General features: G+C 47.0%; 1 non-coding gene across 1 annotated transcript; it reads left to right on the forward strand.

Moving 5' to 3' along the window:
* The first annotated feature begins 830 nt into the window (after positions 1–830).
* LOC124712802 lies at positions 831–935 on the forward strand. The gene has a single exon (XR_007005619.1). It is a non-coding gene; the product is annotated as a U6 spliceosomal RNA (small nuclear RNA).
* The last annotated feature ends 6,933 nt before the right edge of the window (positions 936–7,868 follow it).

A 7,868-nucleotide genomic window follows, 5' to 3' on the forward strand; every position in this document is an offset into this window, starting at 1 on the left:
CACACACTATGGGTCTCTAATTGGCGTCTTGTAATGCTCATGTTTGGACGTGACACACACAGGAGGATACAGGAAAACAGTAGAGAGTTGCCAACGGAGCAAACTAGAGGAGAGGCGTTGAAGACTTCGGAAGAACAACGGGAGAAAAGAGGAAGAAGCTATGAGAGAAGAAGAAGAAGAAGAAGAAGAAGAAAATGCAGAACATTTAGGGGCTACAGAGGCCACAAAGGAATAAGAAAACGGACTGTTAAATGGCAGGATAGTATTAGACAAAAACAACTTCACAGGAATACTTACCAGTGGAGAACGACGTTTGTTGTGTTGTTGATAGACGAGGTAGCAATAATAGATAGGGATTGGACAAAAAAATGAAAACACCAAAAACACAACACTTGCCATGTCTACTATGTTGCAAGAAACCCGTTGGCATTCGAAACAGCTTTCAGTCGTCTCCAAACGGGTACATAAAGGTCCTGTATGGGCTTTAGGGGCGTCTTAAAGCGTTCTTCATGCAAAATACTGCCAGTTTCAGGTACCGTTGATGGAGGTGGATAGCGATGATGCATACTCCTATCCAATGTAGACTGCAAAGGCTCAACAATACTGAGATCTGGTGAGGGTGGTGGCCAGGGAGGGGGTGACAGTTGGTCCTCGCTCTCACAAAACCAGTCCTGGACTATGCGAGCAGTGCGAACAAGGGCCCTGTCCTGGAACACAGCATCACCACTGGGGAACCAACAGATATTGTACCATGCGACAGACCCGATGGCCAAAATGGTGACATAATTCTTGGCAGTAAAGTGACCTTGCTGAGTACCCGTGGGGTAAAATTCCGCTTTGGCGGTACATGTACTAAAATTGGAACGATACAGAGAAGATTAGCGTGGCGGCTGCGCAAGAATGATACACAAAATCGTGAGGCGTCCCACATTTTTTTCGCAACCTCACTCTCTGACCTCTCACATCAGCTGCTTATACTCTGTCACCCACACACGTCATTATGCAAAAGAACTTGCTCCCCTTCTAGTAGTAATTTATCGTACATAGCTTGAGCAACGAAAGGTTACTAGCGACTGGAAAAAAGCGTAGGTCATTTCCGTTTTTAAGAAAGACAATAAGATAGATCCACACAATTATACATATATATCGTTGACGTCAGTCTGTTGTAGAATTCTGGAACATGTTTTATGCTTAAGAATTATGACGGTTTTGGAAACTTAACATCTCCTCTATAAAAATCAACATGGATTCCGCAAGCAGAAATCCTACGAAACTCAGCTCGATCTATTCTTCCATGAGATTCACAGCGCAGTGGACATTGGCGCTCTGGTTGATGCCGTGTTCCTTGATTTCAGTAAGGCATTTGACACCGTCGCACACTTCCTTTTAATGAAAAAAATACGAACTAACGGAGTATCGGTGCAGACCTGCGATTGGATTCAAGACTTTCTTGCAAATAGAACTGAACACGTCGCTCTTAACGGAACGAAATCGACAGGTGTAAAGATAGAATCCGGAGTACCACAGGGAAGTGTGATAGGACCGTTGCTGTTCACTATATATATAAATGATCTAGTAGAAAGCATCGGATGCTCTTTAAGGCTATTCGCAGATGATGCAGTTATTTATACCAAAGTACCAACTCCCGAAGATAGTAAGAATTTCAAATGGTTCAAATGGTTCTGAGCACTATGGGACTTAACATCTGTGGTCATCAGTCCCCTAGAACTTAGAACTACTTAAACCTAACTAACCTAAGGACATCACATACATCCATGCCCGAGGCAGAATTCGAACCTGCGACCGTAGCAGTCGCGCGGTTCCGGACTGCGCGCCTAGAACCGCTAGACCACCGCGGCCGGCTAGTAAGAATTTGCAGGACGATCTGCAGAGAATTGATGAATGGTGCAGACTCTGGCAGTTGGCCCTGAACGTAAATAAATGTAACATATTGTGCATACATAGGAAAGGAAGTCCACTACTGTACAGCTACACTGTTGATGAGAAACAGCTGGAGAAAGGGTCTGCCGTAAAACATCTGGCCGTAACTATCTAGAGCGACCTAAAGTGGAACGACCATATAAACAGATACTGGGAAAAGCAGACACCAGACTCCGAGTCATAGGAAGAATCTTAAGGAAATACAACTCATCCACGAAAGAAGTGGCTTATAAGGCGCTTGTTCGCCCAATTCTTGAATATTGTTCATTTATCTGGATACCTATCAGATAGCACTGATAGAGATCCAACGAAGAGAGGCGCGTTTCATCACAAGATCATTTAGATGGCGAGAGAGCGTTACGGAGATGCTAAACAAACTCCACTGGCAGACATCACAAGAGAGGTGTTGTGCATCACGGAGAGATTTACCGTTAAAATTTCGTGACAGCACTTTTCAGGAGGAGTCAGACTATATATATCGTGTACTGACCACGAGAAGAAAATTCGAGAAATTAGAGCCAATACAGAGGATTACCGACAATCATTCTTCCCATGTACTACTCGCAAGTGGAACAGGGTTGGAGGGATGAGACAGTGGTACCGCCACACAGCACTAGGTGGCTTGCGGACAACGATGTAGATGTTAAACTTCCTAGCAGATTAAAACTGTGCGCCCGACCGAGACTCGAACCCGGGACCTCCGCCTTTCGCGGGCAAGTGCTCTACCATCTGAGTTACCGAAGCACGACTCTCGACCGGTCCTCACAGCTTTACTTCTGCCAGTATCTCGTCTCCTAGCTTCCAGACTTTACAGAAGCTCTCCTGCGAACCTTGCAGAACTAGCACTGCGGGAAGAAAGGATACTGTGGAGACATGGCTTAGGTAGGAGACGAGATACTTGCAGAAGTAAAGCTGTGAGGACCGGGCGTGAGTCGTGCTTCGGTAGCTTAGATGGTAGAGCACTTGCCCGCGAAAGGCAAAGGTCCCGACTTCGAGTCTCGGTCGGGCACACAGTTTAAATCTGCCAGGAAGTTTCATATCAGCGCACACTCCGCTGCAGAGTGAAAATCTCACTCTGGATGGAGATGTTGATCGAATACTACGTTATGGCTGCCCAAATAAACACCGAATCCCCCGCCAAGTTTCTTTCTTGGGACGTAAACTCGGACAGAAGCTGGAAACAATGTTAAGCTAGACTCATAGGACGAAATGACTTTCTTCAATTGCTCTATAGTACACGTTTTACTTCTTCGTAAAAATATTTTCCTGTTACTGGCATTTGCATCATTGATGAGATGGAGTCGCATCTGCAATTTCCAGCTCATGGAGCGCCCTTCGTATTTTTTTGGTGCTGACAGGTTTTGGGAGTGCGACAGTGCATTCGGCAGCGACTTTCGCAGCCGTCATCCTCTTATTTTTTGTCACAATCGTCTTCAATAGCCGTCTGTCACGATCACTCGACACACAGTTTCGTCGACATTGTGACTTAGCGGATCATGTTCTATCCGACATCCCTGTACGTGGTATAAATCTTAGATACGGCTCCCCTTGGAACGCCAAACACTTCAGCTACCTTGGTTACGAAAGCACCCATCATACGAGCGCCAACATTTGCCCACATTCGAATTCACTTAGATCTGACATAATATACTCCCAACTACACACAACACTGTATTGACTACGAATGACATTGCGAGCTGTTTATGACATTACAAAGCTGCCGTTTGTGGTCAAATACAACAGCTCACCCTGCAGACTTGGCTAGCATCTGTATTTATGTTCGTTCAAGCATGCATTTCTCGCTGTGTTTCCATATTTTTCTCCAGCCCCTGTAACTGCGTGTTGCTAGATCTCCTAGTGCAAGTCTCTCAACTGGATTCACTTCAGTGACTCGTGTGCCCCTAACCTATCCCAGTTATCCAACCGGGGAAGGGTATCTACAGTTTAACGTAGAATCTGAAACATGCGTCTTCCCTAACAACTCCTTGCTTTGTTGGAAGGGGAAAGTTAGATTAAAAGCAAACTGAAAATATATTTACACTGTGTGATCAAAAGTATCCGGACACCTCCAACAAAAAAATGGTTCAAATGGCTCTGAGCACTATGGGACTCAACTGCTGAGGTCATTAGTCCCCTAGAACTTAGAACTAGTTAAACCTAACTAACCTAAGGACGTCACAAACATCCATGCCCGAGGCAGGATTCGAACCTGCGACCGTAGCGGTCTTGCGGTTCCAGACTGCAGCGCCTTTAACCGCACGGCCACTTCGGCCGGCGACACCTCCAACAACATACGTTTCTCATTAAGTGCATTGTGCTGCCACCTACTACCAGCTACTCCATATTAGCGACCTCAATAGTCATTAGACATCGTGAGAGAGCAGAATGGGGTGCTCCGCGAAACTCACGAACTTCGAACGTCGTCAGGTGATTGGATGTCACTTGTGTCATACGTCTTTCACACTCCAAAACATCCCTAGGTCCACTGTTTACTATGTGTTAGTGATGTGGAAAGGTCCACGGTTTACAATGTCTTAGTGATATGGAAACGTGAAGGGACACGTACAGCACAAAAGCGTACAGGCCGACTTCATCTGTTGACTGACAGATACCGCCGACAGTTGAAGAGGATAGTAATGTGTAATAGGCAGACATCTATCCAGACCACCGCACAGGAATTCCAAACTGCATCTGGATCCACTGCAAGTACTAAGACAGTTAGGCGGGAGGTGAAAAAACTTGGATTTCATGTTCGAGCGGCTGCTCATAAGCCACACATCACGCCGGTAAATGCCAAACGACGCGTCGGTTGGCGTAGGCAGAGTAAACATTGGACGATTGAACAGTGGAAAAACGTTGTGTGGAGTGACGACTCACAGTATACAACGTGGCGATCCGATGGTTGGGTGAGCGTACGGCGAATGACCGGTGAACGTCATCTGCCAGCGTGTGCAGTGCCAACAGTAAAATTCGGAGGCGTTGGTGTTATGGTGTGATCGTGTTTTCCATAGAGGGGGCTTGCATCCCTTGTTGCTTTGCGTGGCACTATCGCAGAACAGGCCTACACTGATGTTTTAAGCACCTTCTTGCTTCGCACTGTCGAAGAGCAATACGGGGATGGCGATTGCATCTTTCAATACAATCGAGCACCTGTTTATAATGCACAGCCCATGGCTGCGTAAGTTACACGACAATAACATCCCTGTAATGGATTGGCATGCACTAAATCCTATAGAACACCTTGGGATGTTTTGGAACGCCGTCCTCGTGCCAGGCCTCACCGACCGACATCGATACCTCTTCTCAGTGCAGCATTCCGTGAAGAATGGGTTGGCATCCCCCAAGCACCTGATTGAACGTATGCCTGCGAGAGTGGAAACTGTCATCAAGGTTAAGGGTGGGCCAACATAATATTGAATTCTAGCATTACCGTTGGTGGGCGCCACGGACTTCTCATGTTTACCCAGGTGTGTGGATACTTTTGATCACATAGTATATCGGGTGATCAAAAAGTCAGTATAAATTTGAAAACTTAATAAACCACGGAATAACGTAGGTAGAGAGGTAAAAATTGACACACATACTTGGAATGACATGGGGTTTTATTAGAACAAAAAAAAGTATTGCTAGACGCGTGAAAGATCTCTTGCGCGCGTCGTTTGGTGATGACCGTGTGCTCAGCCGCCACTTTCGTCATGCTTGGTCTCCCAGGTCCCCAGACCTCAGTCCGTGCGATTATTGGCTTTGGGGTTACGTGAAGTCGCAAGTGCATCGTTATCGACCGACATCTCTAGGGATCCTGAAAGACAACATCCGACGTCAAAGCCTCACCATAACTCCGGACATGCTTTACATTGCTGTTCACAACATCATTCCTCGACTACAACTATCGTTGAGGAATGATGGTGGACATATTGAGCATTTCCTGTAAAGAACATCATCTTTGCTTTGTCTTATGTTGTTATGCTAATTAGTGCTATTCTGATCAGATGCAGCGCCATCTGTCGGACTTTTTTGAACGTTTGTATTTTTATGGTTCTAATAAAACACCATACCTCTCTATCTACATTATTCCATGATTTATTCAGTTTTCAAATTTATACTGACTTTTTGATCACCCAGTACTTTACCACTAGATCTCCAGGTTCATCGCAGAGGTAGGGAACTTGGTGAAGGAGTTGACCGTCAATCGAGAAGGGATTGAAGGAACACTGCTTGACAACGTTCCATCTGCAGACCAACGTCACTCACAATACGCAATGCCTCCACAAGTATTAGGTTTCCCTTTCCGAGATGTGCACTCGTCAATAATCATGTTACAAATGGTCTCGCTAATAATCATGTTACAAGCTGGGACGGACTGGAGAAATTAATACTCGATAGGCAGTAGAACACTGGGACCCTCTCCGGTGACATGCGGGCGGGCCGAGTTAGGCGACCCCAAGCGGCCTCTTCCGGGAGGAAGCAGACTGCAGCCGCCTCGCTGGCTTTTTCCAGCGCTGGCGCCCTCGCCCTGGCCGAGTGCGAGACTTTCAACTCTGCCCGCACATCGATCTTCCACTTCCTCCCCCGCCTCCTACCCCGTTCTCCCGCTCCGCCGCCGTCCCCACACCAGCGCCGGCGGCAGAAAAGTACGCCCTTGGCGGAAAGAGCGAGATCAGGCGGCAGACGAGCGGCATTTGTCGCTGCGGACGCGACAGCTCGCTCTCCCGACGGCTCGAAATGCCGCGGAAAAACCCGATTTTCCTTTTGCCCCCTCTACTGCGCCACATGTTCACTGCGTTATTAAATTCAATCCTCCCTCCCTCCACTCTCGGAGTCTTTTTTTTCGGGACGGTGAGGGGGGAGGAGAGATGAGGCAGGGGATCCAACTCCGATGCCATCCCTTCGGCACTGGGGGAAAAGACTGCCAGCCGCATCGAAAAAAGAGCGACGAGGACACGGGTTTAAAAAGAGGAGGAGAATCAGATGGCGGGAAAGAGGGCGAAGGAAAATAAAGAGAGCCGCTGATTGCGCACGTTTGCTTCTTTGCCGGTGAGGCGAGGCCGGAGCTGCCGCGATTCAATTGTTGTGTGAGAGGAAGCGAGGCACTGGCGAGGACCTCTGCCCCACCCCGCTCCCACCGCTCGCGCAACTGCCTGCCCCCCACCACCCAGCGGATTCCTCGCAGCGGGGACCTGCTACCGAAAACTGCGTTATTGCCCCGCGGGGAAAGAAATAAGAGGACAAAACGGTTTCGAAATTTCGAGAGCACGATGGAAATACTGCCTCTCTCGCTGCCAGGGAGTCAGCCAAAGAGATATTTATATAGAAATGTTGGGTTTTGACGATCCTATCAATTTTTCTTACATACAGAATAAGATACAATAATAATGGATGAGCCATGTGAATCATTCTTTGCACGGAAATGAAACGTGAAAATCGGCGAGTCATCTGGCCTGTCTCCTATCATAATTATTCAGTTTTGTAATGAGATCGCATGAATAGAGCACATAGGTCGTGAGACTAGGGCGTCCCGTCGGGTGGACCTCTCCCCAGGTGCAAGTCCTTCGATTTGACGCAACTTCGGCGACTTGCGTGCCGATGCTGATATAAGATTAGTTAAGAGTAGACAACTTTCCATTAGAACTACTGACAGCCTTGGGAGAGGCAGGCCTAACAAAACTGTATCATCTAGTGAGCAAGATGTACGAGACAGGCGAAATACTCTCAGACTTCAAGAATAATATAATAATTCCAATCCCAAAGAAAGCAGGCGTTGACAGATGTGAAAATTACCGAACTATCAGTTTAATAAATCACGGTTGCAAAATACTAAACGAATTCTTTACAGACGAATGGAACAACAGGTAGAAGCCGACCTCGGGGAAAATCAGTTTGGATTCCATAGAAATGTTGGAACACGTAAGGCAATACTGACCCTACGA

Source organism: Schistocerca piceifrons, chromosome 8, assembly GCF_021461385.2.
Source record: "Schistocerca piceifrons isolate TAMUIC-IGC-003096 chromosome 8, iqSchPice1.1, whole genome shotgun sequence".
Taxonomy (NCBI): domain Eukaryota; kingdom Metazoa; phylum Arthropoda; class Insecta; order Orthoptera; family Acrididae; genus Schistocerca; species Schistocerca piceifrons.